The following is a 22555-nucleotide window of genomic DNA, read 5'->3' as shown; positions in this document are numbered from 1 at the left end:
GAGATGGTAATCAAAAAGATATTAGACTGCGCTAAATTAAGCAAATTAACTTACGAAATGCTAAATCAACAAAATAAAAACTACTACAGAGTATGGGAAAAATTGTACAACTGGATCGAGAGAAAAAAGAAAAACTAGCAGTAAAAGACTATTATGTACAGTAAATGGAACTGTAAAAAAATGTTTCAAAAATGGATCTTGGTCTATGTTTGATTTTGAAGGTCCATCAACTGATAAAAAAGAGGAGAATCTAGCAGTTCCAGTAGCAAATTTAGGGTAAGCTGAAAAACAAGAGTATTTTTTACAGTTTTAATAACATACGATGAAGTGACAACGGTATAGAATGCCAATTTTGTCGGATATTAGCATTATTTTTAACAGTGTTTATTTAGCTATGTAACAAAAAAACTTTTAAGCCACAGTGTATTCCAGTGATGGCGAATCTTTTTTGGTTCGGGTGTCAAAAGGGTGTGTGTGTGTGTGTGCTAGCAAGCATGCACATGCCTATACACCTTTCCTCCCCCCCTGCATGTGCACCCCCCTGCACAGCCCCTGCGCATGCACACAGGCCTGAACGGTGAAAAAACGGCCAAACCGGAAGTTCGGAAAAAATGTAATTTCAGTTTGCCCGTTGTGCAGTTTTTTGCACTCCAGAGGCTTCAGGGAAGCTTCCTGAAACCCTGGAGTGCAAAAATCAGCCCAAAGGGCAACCCAGAAGTCTGCTATCCGAACTTCCAGTTTGACCGTTGGACCGTTTTTCACACTCCGGAGTTTCAGAAAACTTCCCTGAAGGTTCGCCTGGTGCGCCAGTTGCGGCCCTATTTGGACCGGGAGTCATTGCTCACAGTCACTCATGCCCTCATCAACTCGAGGCTCGACTACTGTAACGCTCTCTACATGGGGCTACCTTTGAAAAGTGTTCGGAAACTTCAGATCGTGCAGAATGCAGCTGCGAGAGCAATTATGGGCTTCTCCAAGTATGCCCATATCACTCCAACACTCCGCAGTCTGCATTGGCTGCCGATCAGTTTCCGGTCACAATTCAAAGTATTGGTTATGACCTATAAAGCCCTTCATGGCACCGGACCAGAATATCTTCGGGACCGCCTCCTGCCGCACGAATCCCAGCGACCGGTTAGGTCCCACAGAGTTGGCCTTCTCCGGGTCCCGTCGACTAAACAATGTCGTCTGGCGGGACCCAGGGGAAGAGCCTTCTCTGTGGGGGCCCCGACCCTCTGGAACCAGCTCCCCCCAGAGATTAGGATTGCCCCCACCCTCCCTGCCTTTCGTAAAGTCCTTAAGACCCACCTTTGCCGTCAGGCATGGGGGAACTAAAACACCTCCCCCTTGCCCATGTTGTTTTGTTGATTGATTGACTGTGTGCCTGTTTTTTATATATACTGTTTTTTATGAGATTATTAATTTAAATTGGAACTGGATGGGTGGGCATTGGATTTGGTATTGTGTACTGTACTGTTTTTTATTATTGTTGTGAGCCGCCCTGAGTTTGCGGAGAGGGGCGGCATATAAATCCAATAAACCTAAATCCAATCCAATAAACCTAAACTGGAAGTCTGTTTTTCTGAACTTCTGATTTGCCAGTTAGGAGATTTTTTGCCCTCCGGGTCTTCAGGGAAGCTTCCCTGAAGCATCTGGAGGGCAAATCGGCCTTTCCCCAGGCTGAAAATCAGCTGAGCTGACGTAGGGCAATGCCTTGTGTGCCCTCCGATATGGCTCCGCATGCAACAGGTTCGCCAGCATGGGTGTATGCTTTTGCAAATTATATACGTTTTAGAAATAAGGATAACAGTTTTACCCTAAATTACCAATGTGATCTATGCAAAATAAATCATACTGGAAAAAAAATTCCGTGTATGATTCAATGTCAGAGCTTGTGGTCCAGAAGTGATTACCAGAACAGCTATGCAGATTCATATCCTGGTAATGGTATGAGACTGTGGTGCAACATTTCCTATTTCACCTTCAGCGGAAGGTGGCTTGAAGAGGACACACCTACATAGGTATTTTTCCTATATACCATAAGGGCCTTAATGATACTCTGGCTCTGAGCCCAGCTGTTACGGTGGGGGTGGACAAGGCTCTCTAGCCATTTAATATGGCTCACACCCCTTTGGGGTCCTGCATCAGAAGTACATTGGACACCGTTGTGCCAATCTCCCAGGTAAAGAAGGTAGGAAGCAATTAAGGAATCTCCCAGGTAAAGAAGATAGGAAACGGTTAGGGAATACATCCATAGTAAGGATAACCAGGTTGGAACTCTTATTCGCTCATCAATGGGTTCACACAGCTATAAAAATTAGGGTAATGAATGGCACACCCTTAATTTGGGAGTTCCTTGAAGGAACATCAGGAGGTTAATAATTACTGGAATTTTGGATCAAAGGTGGTTCTGCTTTTTGGGCATTCTTCAAATAATATTCAAATCTAGGCTGGCAGAGCTTTGGATCGAGCATTACTTCCCAGTATTGATACTTTTGCGGGCCACCACAATTATTAATTGTACTATTATGTGCTTAGTGGTCTAAATACACTGGAGCGTAATGACGGTGTCCAGCATCAACAGCACTAACTAGCTCTATGGGCTTACCCTAGGACAGGGCTAAAGGTTGCTAGTCAATCCACCCCATTTCAACCAGGGAGGGCAAAGCTGGGTATTGGATATTATTTCGTAGAATTACTATATGGGCAAGACCCCCCCCCCCTTTACCTTTAATACCATTATGGGCTTGGGTGGCCTACATGGTTGTGAGTGTAATAATGCTATCCAATATCATTAGCACTAGCTAGCTCTCTAGATCCCCATCTTTTAGTTTGAAATTTATATAGATGAATTATCTTCCCATACTGGGTAAAAGGCTGCCAGTTCAACTCTGGGACAGTATAAGTGGCGGCTGCAGTTATACCGGGACCTCCCGGTTTGATTTAGCTAAACTCAATGCCAACTCTTCTTACAGGGGTAATACTTTTATCAGCTGGCTTACTTTATGCCCCTAGCTGACCTTCCTGACATAGTCAAGGTCCTATTCTGCCCTTAAGTTGGGCACCAGGATGTCCCGGCTCAATTATTAGCAGTAAAACTGTTTGTCTGCGGCATGATGTATATGCGGGTTTCGATCAATTAACGGAAGGCACCGACAATACTTCTTTGTCATTCTGGACAAACGCCTGCCCTTTAAGGAGGCGTAAGCGGCAAAATAGTACTGAATCCTCACACCGTTTTGGTGCCTTTCCTTTCTTTGGCATCGTTCGCTGCCTGTCATTCAGCATGGTGAAGAACAGGGTGGCATTGAGGTCCATACAGCCGGGATCCAGAACGGAGCGGATAGGCATCAGGTTGCTCATTTGCCTTCCTTCTTTAGACAGGAGTTTCTTGATGCGGGCAGCTGTGGTGGCATTTTGTGCAGCAAGGTGGCCCAAAGAGAGGGTAACCTATCAACAGGGAGGCTCCCCGTTCACCGGGCACCAAGCTTGGTTAGCCCTTGGGACAGTAAGAGTCACATTCTTTTACCCGAGAGAGCAAGGGCAGCCGCTGGGGTTTTTCCTACAGAGGTTGGTTAATACTATCAGCCGGGGGTGGTCTATGGTCTTCGGACATGCATCCGACATAGCACAAAGGGTGGCTTTACCGCTGTGATGTTACCTTACCTAGTTCTGTTTTACATCGCTGCTTATGGGAGAAGCCCAAGAGAGATACAAAGAAGGACTTCGGATGGAAGCGGATGCTTTGCCAATGGGTCAGGGTCCTTCAGCCAACCGAGAGGCCTGCGATGGAGGGGCTCCTCCCATTTTTTGGATGGTGTGGTTATCGACTGTGGTGTCGCCCAGTTTGACATTCTTCCACATGGTGGCAACATCCTTGGTTTGGCCTGGCATGCTTGCGAAGGCCTGCGGGTCCTCATTGTGTGGTTGCGCCAAGTGGGTGGTCTTGCTCAAGTGGGCATGACCCTGTAATGTGAGAGGCTTAGCCGTGTTCTGTCTAGCCTGTGTAGACCTTTGGGTCCCTTTTTGTTGGTTGCCCAGTTGCACGTTGCTTTGGGCTGTGATCCGCTAGAGGATGGTGTGGCGCAACTTATTATTCCCTAGAGCAGGGATAATGCTAGGAAGGGGGTAGCAATAGTCAACACCACCATCAGATCAGAATTGACAGGCCTGGGCTCTACCGAGCCGATGGCATTCACCTCTCAGGTGAGGTGAATGCCAAATTTTTCCTCGGAGACCTGCAGAGGTGCCTACGTGAGCTGGTCCAGGATGAGGGGGGAGTCGGGGGGCCAAGATAGAGATCCGACCCCCCCCCCTCCATGGCAGATTAGGGGCGGCAATGGGCAGTGATAGCAACTGCATGTTCTCCTTTAGGGCATCTTTTGGAAGATGATGGGCAATCTCTCGCCAGGAGCTCTAGGTACCCTGCGGCCGGGGCAATTGGAGAGGGAGTGTCCTTGGGACTCAACTATCCCAATAACTGGAAGGGGATTGTACGTTGAGCCCTCCCGCACGCCAAGGCGTGGCCAGGAACCAGGTGAAGCATGGTACCTTCATCTTGTTCAGCAAGGAGCTACACCCATAGTTGCCCAGAAAGGTTATTCGTGAATAATTTCTGCCCCAAAATGTTTAGTGGCCTCTGCAGGTCCTGGCTATTGGTTGATAATCAGTTTATGTTCATTTAACTTTAATAAAGTGACTCATTTAAAATCTAGCTCTAGGTGTCGGTGTTCTTATTCCTGCACAATTCCTTTTTCCTTATTTATTTTACTTTGTATATTATACATCAGAACTATATTTCTATCATGCAGATTAGTATATTTCTCAGCAGGTTTATATTTTTATGTTCTAAAAATAAGTTGCTAAAGCTTTAACTGTGGCCACATTTAGGTTCTAAAACAGGTCTCAAACTTGCGTTGTCGCGTGACATATCGGGACTTTTCCCCCCTTCGCTATACTGGGCAGGGACGGTGCCAGCAAGTGACGCATCCGGTCTGTGGACTGTGACTTTGACAGCCCTGTTCTAAAACATAAATGATGAGGTGCAATGTCTAAAAATTTCAGTATTAGTATCATTTTCTGGGTGTGGGTGGGGAAACAAAGAAAACAGCAGAATAAGCATATAACTTGTCAGCATATAACTTGCTATTTACCTTTATCCAGCACTCTTGCGATCCTTTTATCTATTTACATCTGCATCTGAAATTACATTTAGATTATGGTTGAAATATTACTAAATATAAAATTTCACACAGGTTACTCTTACTTTAAAAAAAATTCTAGTTTTCAATTAACATTGATCAAAACTTTACATCATGTATTAGCATTAATGGATCAACACTTGCTGATAATATAATATCCAATCAAAGACCAACTTCACAGGTAGCTTAAAATGCAAAATCAGGTTCTTATTGGGAATTTTTAAAAAAGAATATAGTAAAGGGAAAAAAATATTTAACATATAACTGCAGCTAGGATTACTTTTGCCCAATTTTGGAAAAATTCTGAGACCCCCCAAGAAAAGGTAATAATAAACAAAATTCATGAATGTTCCGAAATGGACAAACATACATTGGAACTAAGGGGCCAAAAGGAATCAGAATATTATGAGATGTGGGAACATTGGCACAAATGGATTGAATTAGGGAAAATAAAATAAGAAGATCATGGGTAACTCTTAAAATTAGCAAAAATATAAGAGGTAAATATATAAATAGAAAGATATAATTATATGTGCAGGCAAATATAAAGGTATAATCTTGTCAATTATTATGTTAAATAAATAAGGTATACATAAGATATAAATAAGATATAAGATCCAAATAAGATGTAGATATGTGATTTTTTAAATGTAACATTGCAGAATTACTAAAAGTATAATCATGTTATCGTTTTTAAAGGAGACATTTAAAAATCAACAAAGTTTTATTTTAAAAAATGCAAAATCAAAACATTTTGACTAAAGAACAAATCTGTCTCTCTCTGTGTATACACATATATATATCTATAACTGTATAATCATAGATAATTAAGAAGCACAAACAGGCAATTTTTTAAAAAAGTATGTAAACTATATATATTTTTACAGGCGCAGCTTCAACATTGGTTGTGATTGCAATTTATATGCACAATCTGCATTACCGATACAACTATGTATTTTTCTTCTTTGTATACTTTGTTATTTAGTGTTATACACTAATTTGCATTAGCAAAAAGAGAAACAATCAATCTACACAGAAGTCTTTGTTAGTTTCTGGCAGCACTTTTTCATGCATTGATCACTTCATACGATCTGTCAGTTTAGAAATACTGGATAATAGTCTAGAGAATAACTGATGAACCAGTGGAACCAATACTTGCCATGGAGATAAAAAGAAAGAGGTATATACTTCACTAGCTTCCACTTTTCACAATGTGCTTTAGTTAGTTTTCCACTAGCTCACATAACATGACACAGTGGAAGGCTGCAAGAAGTTCCCATCCTTCCTTTCCACTCTCCCTTGAGGGGTCAAAATGGGAAAGCCCCCACCCACCATTGCCTGCCTGTAGTTATGAGATTAAAAAACAAAATAAACACAAACGAGCGGAGCAGCGTCTTCCTTTTTCCACCTTCGCTTCTGTTGCCTCTGCTCATGGACTCCGGCCTCCTGCCCCATGCCACTCTATACCTAATCCTGCTTGATACCAAGCATGCCATTGGTTGCCAGTTCCAGACCAGAAAGTGGTTTCCCTGCACCTGAAGCCGTGTATCACTGCCTTTCAGCTGCCGCATCCACCCATGCCAGGAGCTGCTTCTTCCTCGTGCCTGAAACAATGTGATGCTGCCGTTGGGGTTTTAAGTAGCTTACGAAAGGCTAGGAGGGTGGGGGCAATTCTAATCTCTGGGGGGAGTTGGTTTCAGAGGGCCGGGACCGCCACAGAGAAGGCACTTCCCCTGGGTCCCGCCAAGCGGCATTGTTTAGTTGACGGGACCCGGAGAAGACCCACTCTGTGGGACCTAACTGGTCACTGGGATTCGTGCAGCAAAAGGCGTTCCCTGAGATAATCTGGTCCGGTGCCCTGAAGGGCTTTATAGGTCATAACCAACACTTTGAATTGTGACCGGAAACTGATCGGCAACCAATGCAGACTGCGGAGTGTTGGTGTAACATGGGCATATTTGGGAAAGCCCATGATTGCTCTTGCAGCTGCATTCTGCACGATCTGAAGTTTCCAAACACTTTTCAAAGGTAGCTCCATGTAGAGAGCGTTACAGTAGTCGAGCCTCGAGGTGATGAGGGCATGAGTGACCATCAGCAGTGACTCCCGGTCCAAATAGGGTCGCAACTGGTGCACCAGGTGAACCTGGGCGAACGCCCCCCTCGGCACAGCTGAAAGATGTTTCTCTAATGTGAGCTGTGGATCGAGGAGGACACCCAAGTTGCGAATCCTCTCTGAGGGGGTCAATGATTCTACCCCCAGGGTAATGGACAGATAGATGGAATTGTCCTTGGGAGGCAAGACCCACAACCACTCCGTCTTGTCTGGGTTGAGTTTGAGTTTGTTGACACCCATCCAGGCCCCAACAGCCTCCAGGCACCGGCACATCACTTCCACTGCTTCGTTGACTGGACATGGGGTGGAGATGTATAACTGGGTATCATCGGTATATTGATGATAACTCACCCCATGCCCTTGGATGATCTCACCCAGCGGTTTCATGTAGATATTAAATAGCAGATTTATATGCCGCCCCTCTCCGAAGACTCGGAGCGGCTCACAACAGCAAAGCACAGTACAAATCCAATGATTGAAACAGTTAAAACCCTTAATATATAAACAGTCATACATCCCAAAAGAACCATACATACCATACCTAAAAGCAGCAGTCCCCAAACTACGGCCTGTGGGCCGGATGCGGCCCGTTGAGGTCATTTATCTGGCCTGCGGCAGGGTACGAGATTTTACAAAAGGGAATGGTCAGGGAAAATCAATTTCCCCCTGCCTGGCAGCAGAGGTGGGTTTTTAAGAGTTTGCAAAAGGCAAGGAGGGTGGGGGCAGTACTGGAGTTGACTCCAGAGGGTCGGAGCTGCCATGGAGAAGGCTCTTCCCCTGGGTCCCACCAAGCGGCATTGTTTCGTCGACGGGACCTGGAGAAGGCCAACTCTGTGGGACATAATCGGTCGCTGGAATTCGTGCAGCAGAAGGCGGTCCAGGAGATATTCTGGTCCGGTGCCATGAAGGGCTTTATAGGTCTTAACCAACACTTTGAATTGTGACCAGAAACTGACTGGCAACCAATGCAGACTGTGGAGTGTTGATGTGACATGGGCATATCTGGGAAAGCCCATGATTGCTCTCGCAGCTGCATTCTCCATGATCTGAAGTTTCCGAAGACTCTTCAAAGGTAGCCCCATGTAGAGAGCGTTACAGTAGTCGAACCTTGAGGTGATGAGGGCATGAGTGACTGTAAGCAGTGAGTTCGGGTCCAGGTGGGGCTTTTTTCTTAAACTCCCATTAATTTTACTTTCAGATCTCTTTATAGAATTATTACTCTACTTCCTTTTCTTCACCTTTCATTTTGGACTAATTTGTTCATCACTGAATTTGCAGGAAGTTTCAAAATCACGTTCTGTTCATTCTTTAATTCATTATATGTTAGCAATTTATTATACAGTGATCCCTCGATTTTCGCGATCTCGTTCTTCGCGAAACGCTATATCGCGATTTTTCCCACCCGATGACGTCACTCTCTTCCTTCCTTTCTCATCTTTCTTTCTCTCTCTCTTTCTCTATCTTGCTTCTTCCTCTATCACACTCTCTTCCTCCCTCTCTCATCTCTTTCTTTCCTTCTCTCTCTTTCTCTATCTCTCCTCCTCTTGCTGGCGGGCGGTGGGCGGCGGGCGGGCGAGCGGGGGCATCAGCGAGGAAGACCCAGGGAAGGTTCCTTCGGCCGCCCAGCAGCTGATCTGCTCAGCAGCGTGGCAGCAGCGAGGAGCCGAATCGGGGTTTCCCCTTTGCATGGGCGGCGGGGAAACCCCGATCTTCGTCTGCTCACTGCTGCTGCGCTGCCGAGCAGATCAGCTGCTGGGCGGCCGCAGCAGCAGCAAGCAGACAAAGATCGGGGTTTCCCCGCCGCCCACGCAAAGGGGAAACCCCGATCTTCGTCTGCTCGCTGCTGCTGCGCTGCCGAGCAGATCAGCTGCTGGGCGGACGAAGGAACCTTCCCTGGGTCTTCCCCGCCGCCCACGCAAACTCCACCATCTGCGCATGCGCGGCCATGAAAAAGGGCGCGCATGTGCAGATGGTGTTTTTACTTCCGCAACCCTACATCGCGAAAAATCGATTATCGCGAGGGGTCTTGGAACGGAACCCTCGCGATAATCGAGGGATCACTGTACACCACTATTTTGTTTGATTGTTCCTTTCTTGTTGTTAAATGAAGTGTTAAATTACAGTACACCTTATTATCACTTCATAGTAATGGCAAACGAATGGAGAGAATTAAAGACATTGTTACTGCTATCCTCCTCCTACTCATTGTCAAAAGTCAATTGTACAACTTTAAAAGTCTCTCCCTAAATGTCCATCCCAACAGAAGGAACAGGGCTCCATTCGAGGTCCTGTTTCTTAAACATTGCCAATCTTGGAGTCTTTGGAAGTCTACCTTTTCTGCTGAACCTTCTAGCCTATGGTATGCCTTTTCCACTGAAAACTGACAGGTCCCATGCCTTCTGACTTTCAGAAAAGCCCTTAAAATCTGCCTCTTCTCCCAAAGATTGGAATTGGTCACGATGAAGCTGGAATGAGAATGTGGGCTGCAGGCAAGCGTGGCTATGGTGCCAGCTTTTTTTTTAAAAAAAATTGTTCTGCTGGTTGTAAGCATCCCATAATTGATATACGATGGGATGCTATACAAATGTTTTAAACAAAAAAAGAAATTAAAAACCAGCATAGCTCATAGCTTATAAAAGTCAGCATGTAGTATTTATAGAAAGGAACAGTAAACACTGATCTTTCACAGAATTGTTTGAATCAAAGTTGGAGTAACAAGGCAGACATTTTGTGCCTTCTTGATGGACTTTACAGATTTGTCTGGTCTGTTGCGAACCTTATTTTCTTGCAGCTACACCAGCTATCTGTAAATTCTGCATAGAAGTCTCTAAAGATGGGACGAGTATCATGTTTCTAAAATTTGCCATACGTTTAACTGGTAAATCACAAAACAATCAAATTTGACTTTTAAATAATATTCAAAATTTCAGTCAGTATTTTAAGCATTCCATGGAGCATATTTATGCATAATTTTATTGTTAAACTTCCATAAAAGAACAATAGAAATTAAGATATTAAGTATTCGGGGGTTTCACCGTTTTTCTTAGAAAATGCTGTGCCTAAGACAAGGTAAGGAGTTAAAGATTGTTTACAAAATGAAATAACATATCACTTTAACTTAAAGTATAACCTAAAGTTAAAACAGAAATTACAGTATAGAATGACATTCACAATTACTAACCATTAGTAAATCTTCCGCATGGTTTAGTAAATCTTCCGCACGAGTTCTACTGGTGTTCAGGAATTCTTCTCCAATGTTAGGAGATGCATTTATGTGATGTGATAAATTGTTGTCAAGATTTCCCATCTGAACTGTTTTATTTATTTGTTTATTTATTTATTTTATTTTATTTGTCCAATACACAATGAGGGTTTTAGTGGGTATATATCAATATACACATAGTAAAATACATGATGAAGGTTATAGATGAGATACTCATAGTAAAATATATCTAAGAAATAATAGAAAAGAAGATATAGGAATAGAATATATCAATGAAAGAATAGAAGAAGAAATATAGGAATAGAAGAAAGGTAAAGGAGATATAGGAGAGCAATAGGACAGGGGACGGAAGGCACTCTAGTGCACTTGTACTCGCCCCTTACTGACCTCTTAGGAATCTGGATAGGTCAACCGTAGATAATCTAAGTGTAAAGTGTTGGGGGTTTGGGGATGACACTATGGAGTCCCGTAATGAGTTCCACGCTTCGACAACTTGGTTACTGAAGTCATATTTTTTACAGTCAAGTTTGGAGCGGTTAATATTAAGTTTAAATCTGTTGTGTGCTCTTGTGTTGTTGTGGTTGAAGCTGAAGTAGTCGCCGACAGGCAGGACGTTGCAGCATATGATCTTGTGGGCAATACTTAGATCTTGTTTAAGGCGTCTTCGTTCTAAACTTTCTAGGCCCAGGATTGAAAGTCTAAGTCTGTATTCGAGGATGGGTCTGGCAAAGCCCACTGCAACAATATAACCAAGAAGGCTTCAAGAGTTGTAGACCTAATCCTACGTAGCTTCTGCTCTGGCAATCTCACACTACTTACCAGAGCTTACAAAACTTTTGCCAGACCCATCCTCGAATACAGCTCATCTGTTTGGAACCCATATGGCATCTCAGACATTAACACCCTTGAAAATGTCCAAAGATACTTCACCAGAAGAGCCCTTCACTCCTCCACTCGAAATAGAATACCCTATGAGACCAGACTTTCAATCATGTATTTTACTATGTGTATATAGATATATACCCACTAAAACCTTCATTGTTTATTGGACAAAATAAATAAATAAATAAAAATGAAAAATACCTGAACACACTTGTAAGTGGATCACAAGCTTCCTAGAACACAGGAAGCAGCAGGTGAAGCTAGGAAAAATCACATCAGATACATGTACCATTAGCACAGCTTCCCGCCCACAAGGCTGTGTACTCTCACCACTTCTCTCTATACACCAATGACTGCATCTCAAACGATCCATGTATTAAACTACTAAAGTTTGCAGACAATACAACAGTGGTCGGACTCATTCGAGACAATGATGAATCTGCATACAGACGGGAGGTTGAAGAATTAACCTTGTGGTATGACCGAAACAATCTAGAACTGAACACACTCAAAAACGTAGAAATGGTGGTAGACTTTAGGAGAAACCCCTCCATCCTTCCACTTCTCACAATACTAGATAACACAGTATCAACAGTAGAGACCTTCAACTTTCTAGGTTCTATCATATTTCAATACCTAAAATGGTCACCTAACATCAAAAACATCATCAAAAAAGCACCCCAAAAATGTTCTTTCTCCGTCAACTTAGGAAGCTCAAACTGCCCAAGGAGCTGCTGATACAATTGTACAGAGGAATCATTGAGTCTGTCATCTGCACCTCTATAACTGTCTGTTTTGGTTCTGCAACCCAACAAGACCGACACAGACTTCAGAGAATAATCAGAACTGCAGAAAAAACAATTGCTGCCAATTTGCCTTCCATTGAGGACCTGTATAGTGCACGAGTCAAAAAGAGGACTGTGAAAATATTTACTGACCCCTCACATCCTGGACATAAACTGTTTCAACTCCCACCCTCAAAATGTCGCTACAGAGCACTGCACACCAAGACAACTAGACACAAGAACAGTTTTTCCCCGAATGCCATCGCTCTACTAAACAAATAATTCCCTCAACACTGTCAAACTTTTTACTAAGTCTGCACTTCTATTTCTACTAGTTTTTCCTCATCTTTCCTATCACCTATTTCTTCCCACCTAGGACTGTATGACTGTAACTTGTTGCTTGTATCCCAAGATTTTTATTAATATTGATTGTTTCTTCACTGCTTATTTGACCCCTATGACAATCATTAAGTATTGTACACCTCATGATTCTTGACAAATCCATATTTTCTTTTATGTACACTGAGAGCATATGCACCAAGACAAATTCCTTGTGTGTCCGATCACAGTTGGCCAATAAAAAATTCTATTCTATTCTATTCTAAGTTGGGAGTGGGTGAGAATTCTAGAAAGCAGAATATCAAGTCTTTCTTTTCCTTGATTTGAAACTTCACTATAAATACATCAATAAAACGCAAAGAGAGAGCTTTTATTTTTTATGGAATCTATCTCCTGCCATAAAATACTAGTCAACACCTATTGGCAGTCCTTAACATAGTAATTATTTTTATTTCTATTTTCTATGTTCCCTTTAATTTGCAAAACAAATATTGTTTTGCATACCTGTGCAAATTTTAAGTATGCAAAAGAGTAATAATTTATGTAATGGTACAAAATTATATGGATGTTTACAATTTTGCTGACAAGCTAGATGTCAAAGTTTGGCATTAGAAATTATACATTTAGACCTTTCAAGTGGAAAAGGAAATAAACCACTAATCTGAAGAAATATTATCCATTTTACTTCTATATTTAATAGTAAATGTTATTAAACATAAAATTAATTGTTAATGTTATATATTCAATGTTAATATTAATTTTAATATTTTTAATGTCCAATAGTATAGCTGCTTTGGTATTGTAAGCCAGCCAGAATTGCTTTGTAGTAAGAGCAGACAGATTTACTAAATAGATACTTAAAGGTTGCTGTTACCATATGATATTTTTGAAACCATTCAACAGAATGCTTCGCATTAACCACAATGCTTTGCATTAATTATCACTATCATAGCGAGTTTACAATACTATTTTTTTTTTCATATTGACATTAGCTAATCTGAAATAAATAAAAAAAATTACACTTTTACAAGAATTGAAGCATTTTTACTTACCTATCCAATTTGCTCTCCAAAGATTTCCGTAATTTTAGTTCTTCTAAATAGAGTCCTTTATATTTTTCCAATTCCAATAGGATATCTTGATGACTGTTTTTTAAAGTGGCCAACTCTGATTCTATTTTTTTAATACTGTTCTCCAATTGATTTCCCCAAGATGCATTACTCGTAGCTCTCATCTGTTCCAAAGTTTCTTGAGAAGTAGTTTGTGTCTAATTCATAAAATATATTAATTTAGAAGAAAAGTCCACGCTGTACACCCAAATCTTAATTAAACCATTAACTGAGAATATAATGTCTTGAGTATAGCAACACATTAAAATATAGTTTATTTCTTGACATACATATTTATTTCCATAATTTTCAAAATTGCAGTTTTATTAAGATTCTGGCCAGATTTTAAATGACCATCATAATGCTATAGTGTAGCAGTCAGTGTTCCCTCTAATTTTTTTTTTGGGGGGGGGGCGGAAAAGTATAGTGTCTGAGCGGCAGTCCCTTCGGGACTGGGCGGCACAGAAATATTAAATAAATAAACAAACAAACAAACAAACAAACAAACAAATAAAAAACCCACCCTGTTTTGCCTCAGAGAATTTCAAAATAAATTACTGTACTGTGTGTCTATAACAGTGAGCTCATAATAGGGCAACTCTATTAATATCAAAATGCCACTTAAATAGTTGAGCTAGTTTCAAACTAGATCTTGATTTTCTTTCTCTCTTCCTTACTCCCATTCTTTCTCTTTCTCTTTTCCTTCCTCTCTTTTTTCTATCTGTTTCTCTCTCTTCCTCTCTTCCTCTCTCTCTCCTTCCCTCTCACTCTTTCCCTCTCGGCTTCTGGGCAGGTTTGGAAAACTCTGAGTTGATGATGATTTTTAAGTGAGCGATTGCTCACTGCTCATCTTAGAGGGAACTATGGTAGCAGTAATCTCTAAGAAAGTTCCAGTGTGGATAAAACTTTCTACTAAGAAGCTGAAGCATGTACTATGAAACCAATACAGTAATTTGGAACAAAATTTTAGGTTTTCATGAGCTTTTCAATTAATTTTTTGAACCACACTCATCTGTGAAGGTTAACAGCATGCCAAATCATGTCAAAAAAGACTGAAATCCATTTCATTGTCAATCAGTAACCCTTGAGATCAAATTACTAACAATAGTTTCAATCACAACATTTTAGGAAGTACAGGTATCTTGGGAATTGAACCAGATCTTACTTTTACTTTTGCTTTATCTAGTTCTTGTCCTGAATAATTTTGTGACCTTCTTTTACAAGCTGCACTAGCTCAATGACTTGGTCATTTCGCCTCATAGGCAAAGGTAAAGGTTCCCCCGCACATCCATGCTAATTGTTTCCAGCTCTAGGGGCAGTGCTCATCTCCATTTTTAAGCCAAAGAACCAGCGCTGTGTGAAGATGTCTCTGTGGTCATATGGCATGACTAAATGCTGAAAGCGCACGGAGCACTGATGTACACAATTGTATATGTATACACTTATATATACATGTATATGTATGAGTATGTGTGCCATGTTTCCCTAAAAATAAGAGCCTATGTTAATATTTTGTGAACCCTGCAATAAGTGCTTGGCCTTATTTCCATGCACTCAAAAGCCCACATAGACCGTGGTGGACAGCACCCGGTGAACCCAGCAGCGTGACTCTGGTAGGTCGGTAGCTGTGCACGCGCATACCTGATGAGATCCCAGTGATTTTTGCCTTTTTTTGCTTGTTCCTAAGATGTATTTGTTTCAGGTATTGCCAGGTGGACCTAAATATATTTTTTGCCAATATCCCATAGTCAATCCATATTTAATCAATCATCCCTCCTCAAATTTATACCACTGTTCTCATTTCTGGGTCCCTCTCCTGTCTCTCCCCGTTTTCTGTCTCATTTGTTTCTCATTTCTCCCTCTTCCTCCCTTTTTCTCCCATTCCTTCCCTCTCTCACTTCTCATCTCTTTTTCCATCCCTGTCTCCTCTCCCTCCTGTGTGTGTGTGTATGCCTCTGGACTGGCACAGGAGTTCATGGCCACCATGACAGCCATGGACCTGACTCAAGTAACACAGGGTCCGACTCACGAGGGAGGGCACGCACCCGACATGGTATTCCTCTCTGAGCAATTGAGCAATGGTCTGAGACTAAGGGGCTTAGAAGTACTGCCTTTGTCATGGTCAGACCATTTTCTACTACGGCTTGACTTCCTGGCTCCAATCCTCCCCCCCGCAGGGAGGCGGAACCAATTAAGATGTTCCGCCCCAGACGCCTGATGGACCCAGAGGGCTTTCAGACGGCGCTTGGGGTTATTCCAGATGCACTCGTCCACAGTTCGGCGGAGTCTCTTGCGGAAGCCTGGAACAAGGCTGCAGCAGAGGCTCTTGATCGGATTGCGCCTTTGCGACCTCTCCGTGGCACTAGACCCCATAGAGCTCCATGGTTCAACGAGGAGCTCCGGGAGTTGAAACGCCAGAAGAGACGTCTAGAGAAGAGATGGAGGAAGAGTAAGTCTGAATCCGATCGAACACTTGTAAGAGCTTTTATTAAGACTTACAAAGTGGCGCTCAAGGCGGCAAGATGCACGTATCATGCCGCCTTGATTGCATCAGCGGAATCCCGCCCGGCTGCTCTGTTTAGGGTGACCCGCTCCCTTCTTAACCAGGGGGGAGTTGGGGAGCCCTTACAGAGTAGGGCCGAGGATTTTAACACGTTTTTCGCTGATAAAATCGCTCGGATCTGGGCTGACCTCGACTCCAATTGGAAAACAGAGTCGGCTTACAACGAGTCAGTCGAGTTGACTGGGGCCCGTACTTGTCCACCTGTCTGGGAAGAGTTTGATCTCGTGACACCTGATGAAGTGGACAAGGCCATTGGAGCTGTGAGTTCCGCCACCTGTTTACTGGATCCGTGTCCCTCCTGGCTGGTTTCGGCCAGCAGGGAGGTGACACGGAGCTGGGTCCACTAACAGGTTCATTTTATCTCTTCACAAAACCTCTACCCTGCTTATAGAAAGCTTGTGCCGCCTTTGGTGCTGTTAAAGTAGTAAAAGAGTGAATGAACGCTTCCTTGGGGAGGGAATCCTTTCCATCATCCTATAATGAGGCGCTCGTGCGCCCCCTCCTCAAGAAGCCTTCCCTGGACCCAGCCATACTAAATAACTACTGGCCAGTCTCCAACCTTCCCTTTATGGGGAAGGTTGTCGAGAAGGTGGTGGCACTCCAGCTCCAACGGTCCTTGGAAGAAGCCGATTATCTAGGTCCCCAGCAGTCGGGTTTCAGGCCCGGTTACAGCACAGAAACTGCTTTGGTCGCATTGATGGATGATCTCTGGCGGGCCCAGGACAGGGGTTTATCCTCTGTCCTGGTGCTTCTTGACCTCTCAGCGCCTTTCAATACCATCGACCATGGTATCCTTCTGCACCAGCTGGAGGGGTTGGGGGTGGGAGGCACTGTTCTCCAGTGGTTCTCCTCCTACCTCTCCGGTCGGTCGCAGTCGGTGTTAGTGGGGGGCCAGAGGTCGACTCTGAGGTCTCTCCCTTGTGGGGTGCCTCAGTGGTCGGTCCTCTCCCCCCTGCTATTTAATATCTACATGAAACCACTGGGTGAGATCATCCAAGGGCATGGGGTAAGGTATCATCAGTACGCTGATGATACCCAGCTTTACATCTCCACCCCATGTCCAGTCAATGAAGCAGTGGAAGTGATGTGCCGGTGTCTGGAGGCTGTTGGGGCCTGGATGGGTGTCAACAGACTCAAACTCAACCCGGATAAGACGGAGTGGCTGTGGGTTTTGCCTCCCAAGAACAATTCCATCTGTCCTTCCATTACCCTGGGGGGGGGAATTATTGACCCCCCTCGGAGAGGGTCCGCAACTTGGGTGTCCTCCTCGATCCACAGCTCACATTAGAGAACCATCTTTCAGCTGTGGCGAGGGGGGCGTTTGCCCAGGTTCGCCTGGTGCACCAGTTGCGGCCCTATCTGGACCGGGACTCACTGCTCACAGTCACTCATGCCCTCATCACCTCAAGGTTCGACTACTGTAATGCTCTCTACATGGGGCTACCTTTGAAAAGTGTTCGGAAACTTCAGATCGTGCAGAATGCAGCTGCGAGAGCAGTCATGGGCTTACCTAGGTATGCCCATGTTTCACCAACACTCCGCAGTCTGCATTGGTTGCCGATCAACTTCTGGTCACAATTCAAAGTGTTGGTTATGACCTTTAAAGCCCTTCATGGCACTGGACCAGAATATCTCCGAGACCGCCTGCTGCCGCACGAATCCCAGCGACCGATTAGGTCCTACAGAGTGGGCCTTCTCCAGGTCCCGTCAACTAAACAATGTCGGTTGGCGGGCCCCAGGGAAAGAGCCTTCTCTGTGGTGGCCCCAACCCTTTCTTTTTCTCTAACAATTTCTCTCTCTTGTTCTCTCTCTCTTGCTATCTCTCTCTCTCCGCCCTCTTTCAATCTCTCTCTCTTTCTATCTCGCTCTGGCGTTTGGAAATTTTCAGAAACAGCTGGGGGGCTTCTCAGTGTTCCCCTGAACGCTGAACCCGGAAATTCGGCAAAAGTTTGTGTTTGTGTTCAGGAGAAGCGCCGAGAAACGCCACCATCTGGTTGCCACCTTCCTAGAAGAGCTGTGTAGCTTTCGGCCAGTCGGGAGGCTCAAACAGAGGTGGGGAATCCCAATAGGGAATTCCAGGGGCGGAGCTGTGACATCACAGAGACATCCTTCCTGGCCGACTGAAAAGGGGACTTTGGCGAAATTCCGGTTTCGGTTTCAGGAGAATGCCAAGAAGCCTCCCGGCTGTTTCAAAAGGTGACAGCTGGGTGGCGGCGCTTCTCGGCGGCCTCCCGAATTTGAACCTGAACTTTGCCAAACTTCCGGGTTCAGGAGAACGCCCAGAAGCTCCACGGCTGTTTCAAAAGGTGACACCTGGGGAGCGGTGCTTCTTGGCCGAACCCGAATGCCGAACTCGAACTTTTGCCAAACCTCCAGGTTCAGCGTTCACGGAGGTGGATCCATGAGGCGAAAAAAGTTCATAAGAAGAGGCAGAAAAATCCTGAACCCCGGGTTCGTATCTCGAAAAGTTCGTGAGAGGAGGGATTTGTATCACGAGGTGCTAATGTACATGGTTGTAAAAAGTATTCTGCTACACTGCTATTTTATTAAACGATATAATACTGCACCATTTGGTTCAGAATGCTTTTTTCCTTGTTTTCCTCCTCTAAAATCTAGGTGCGTCTTATACATCGGTGCATCTTATACACCGAAAAATGCGGTACCTCTATCTCTGGTCTCTGGGTAGTTTTATAGCTTTTATCATTTTAAACATTAGATAAAGCAGCCAATAGTGCACCAAGTGAAAGTCTAAAAAAGAAAGCCCGAATCACCTCCAAATGAAAGATACTGTATATTTCATTGTAGAAGGCCAACAAGAAAGGGAACCAGTTTTAAGACTTCCATGGAAGGAGACTACACCCAGGTCCAAACCTAAGCAGAATCTCACATAAGAAGCAATTTAAAGAAGAAAATTAAATAACTCAGTTTCCCACTGTACTTTTTTATTTATAGATGACGACTAGTATTCTTAACTGGGCTTGGAGCTTATCGTTCACTAGTACAAGGACTATGCGAGTGTTATCATGTAAGAGTGGAATTTAAATCAATTAAAGTAATAGTTAGTACGTACCCTTTTTCTTAGTTCTCCAACTTCCTTGTTGATGTCTGAATGTTTAATCTTTTTTTCTCCATTTAACTTTATTTGAGATGAACTTTCTTCAGTCTCATAATCTTTTAATGTATATTCGGGCCCTCTTAGATATTCTACCATACTGTAAAGACATTTTTTTTTTAATGCAATTGTTTAAAGTATACTACAGATTCTATTTTTGTTGCACAAAGAAAGAATTTTGCCAGGCTGAATAAAATAATGATTTAATATATTTAGACTTTGTTCATTACTCTACAAATAGCCATTTTAAAATGACCAAAATGTCAATTTAACATTGTTTTTCTGATACTGTAGATGCACAATTTAATTAACAATTCACATGATTGTCTGCATTGCTAAAGCATACAAGTTCTTTCCATGTTTTTATCAACTATAATGTTATATTCTATCATCTATTTTGTAGCAAAACTCTCATTATTTCTTCTGTAGTTAGTTCTTCATTTATTTTTTAACATGCATTTGTTGCTCCTTGCAAAACAACACGACGAAGTTTAAAAATTCCCCAAAAGTTACTTATGACCCCTCCTCAAAGTTATGATTGGCACACCCTGTTGAAGTCACATAATCACCTTTTGAGTGTTTGATCCCGTACTCACAGTTACAATCAGCTGTAGCGTGTGACCATTATTTGCAATGTTTTTTTGCTGCTTTCCAGCAAAAAAGAACAAAAAACAAAAAACCCCACCACCATTTGGGAGAATGGATTTGCTTAACAAACATGATTTGCACAGTTACTCATTTTATGACCACTGTAAAAAGGATTGTAAAATCAAGTCAGGTCATCTATTGCAGTGTTTTTCAACCAGTGTGCCGTGGCACACTAGTGTGCCGCGAGACATGGTCAGGTGTGCCGCGAAGCTGAGAAAGAGAGAGAAAGAAAGAAAGAGAGAAAGCAAGCAAGAGAGAGAGAGAAAGAAAGCAAGAGAGAGAAAGGGAGGCAGGAAAGGAGGGAGAGATAGAAAGAGCAAAAAAGAGAGGAAGGAAGGAAGAAAGAAAGAAAGAGGGATGGACAGAGAGGGGAAGGAAGGAAGAGAGAGAAAGAGGGAGAGAAATAGAGCAAAAGGGCGGAAGAGAGATAATTTTTTGTCCAAACTTTTTGTAGCCCCCCCACTCCCCCCCCCCGCTCAATGTGCCCCATAATTTTGTATATGTAAAAAATGTGCCGCAGCTCAAAAAAGGTTGAAAATCACTGATCTATTGCACCTCATATTGACTGGGCACAATTGTGGCTGTTAAGTGAGGACAATGAATGGTTCTCGACTTATAACCACAATTGGGATTGGAACCATCACTAAGTGATGCAACCTTGAATAGAATAAATAGAAGAGAAGAGAAGAGAAGAGAAGAGAATTACTTTATTGGCCAAGTGTGATTGGACACACAAGGAATTTGTTTTTGGTGCATATGCTCTCAGTGTACATAAAAGAAAATATACATTTGTCAAGAATAAGTGAGTTGTGTCCAGTTTTACATCTGTTTTGCTAGGGTCTTTAAGCAAATTCACCCATTTAACTTGCTTTTCAGAAGTATGGTGGGAAGGTCATAAATCTGCAAGTACTGTAAATGCATGATGGTTGTCAAGCACCCAAGTTTATCATAAGCCCAGGAGCTTTGTATGCCGGAGACGGGCGGCATACAAATCTAATAAATAAATAAATTGGCAAAGCTGAAAAATGCAAGAACTGGTAGTTAGTTACTGCTTTTAAGTCCCTCGTAACTTTGAACAGTTGTTACAAATGGTTATAGCACAAAAACTACCTGCACCTATATTATAAATCAATAGGAAGTGCATAAGACATAGAAAAAACAGGTCACAAAAACAAGGGTATTAATCTTTATATGTAAAATTATTTCATTATAGCAAAATTAAATATATTTAAAATAAAAATTCTATACACAGAAATTATCTTCATAATAAAAAGTTACCATTGGTAATTTTTTTGGAATTCACTGTTCCTTTTCATTTTTTGATGTGGTCGCAATCCCATAAATATCCTTAATTCATTATCAAACTGTAAAGGAATAAGAACAGATTTTTCAGACTTGACAACATTTTAAACAGCCTATATTTAAAACAGAGATAAATTTGTGATGGTATTCCACCTTCACTTGGAGCTTTGTAAAATAAAATTACTATATTGAACTATATTTTATTTCTTGACATACATATTTATTTCCATAATTTTCAAAATTGCAGTTTTATTAAGATTCTGCCCAGATTTTAAATGACCATCATAATGCTATAGTGTAGCAGTAATCTCTAAGAAAGTTCCAGTGCTGATAAAACTTTCTACTAAGAAGCTGAAGCATGTACTATGAAACCAATACAGTAATTTGGAACAAAAGTTTGGGTTTTCATGAGCTTTTCAATTAATTTTTTGGTTAGTAGACGTCTCCGTGGTCATATGGCATGACTTAATGCCGAAGGTGCACAGAGCACTGTTACCTTCTCACCAAGATGGTCCCTGTTTTTCTATTTTCATTTTTTACGTGCTTTCGAACTGCTAGGTTGGCAAAAGCTGGGACAAGTAACGGGAGCTCACCCTATTATATGGTGCCAGGGCTTCGAACTGCTGAACTGCCGACCTTTCAATCTACAAGCTCAGCGTTTTAGCTCCTGCGCCACCACATTCCTTATATATGGTGTACACAATTGTATATGTATAAACTTATATATACATGTATATGTATATGTATGTGTGCCATGTTTCCCTAAAAATAAGAGCCTATCTTAATATTTTATGTACCCTGCAATAAGCACTTGGCCTTATTTCCATGCACTCAAAAGCCCACTTGGGCTTTTTATCAGGGGTTGTCTTATTTTGGGGAAAACAGGGTATATGTATATGTATATGTATATGTGTAGATTGTTCTGAGTTCGGTTTTTGCCCCGTGTAATATTTTGAGTGTCTATGCGACGTTTCGGTGAAATCACATTCACCATCATCAGGCTGAAGTTTTAAGCTTCGTGCTGCTGTAAATATGGAATGTTTGCAACTGCCATTTGTTCCTTATATATAGTGTTGGGGGGTGGAGATTTGGTTTGAATGTAGCAAATAGATTGGGTGACTGTGTTTTAGTGATTTGATTGGTTGGTGGAATCACAATTACTTGAATGATTGACATGGTGATTATTATGATATGTTTTTAACATAGACCGTGGTGGGCAGCACCCGGTGAACCCAGGTGCGCGGCTCTGGTAGGTCGGTAGCTGTGCACGCGCATACC

At 42.5% G+C, this 22555-nt stretch overlaps 1 long non-coding RNA gene across 1 annotated transcript; it reads right to left on the bottom strand.

Annotated features, from left to right (window-relative positions):
- Positions 1-202: 202 nt before the first annotated feature.
- On the bottom strand, positions 203-19416 carry LOC139168949 (uncharacterized). Its single transcript, XR_011559405.1, has 4 exons — positions 19286-19416; positions 13596-13810; positions 5154-5199; positions 203-281 (listed from the first exon to the last, which is right to left on the bottom strand). It is a non-coding gene; the product is annotated as an uncharacterized lncRNA (long non-coding RNA).
- Positions 19417-22555: the final 3139 nt, after the last annotated feature.

The sequence above is a fragment of the Erythrolamprus reginae genome, chromosome 6, assembly GCF_031021105.1.
Source record: "Erythrolamprus reginae isolate rEryReg1 chromosome 6, rEryReg1.hap1, whole genome shotgun sequence".
Lineage (NCBI taxonomy): Eukaryota > Metazoa > Chordata > Lepidosauria > Squamata > Dipsadidae > Erythrolamprus > Erythrolamprus reginae.
Note: the sequence above shows the minus strand (reverse complement) of the source record. Positions and strands in the feature narration are given on the sequence as shown.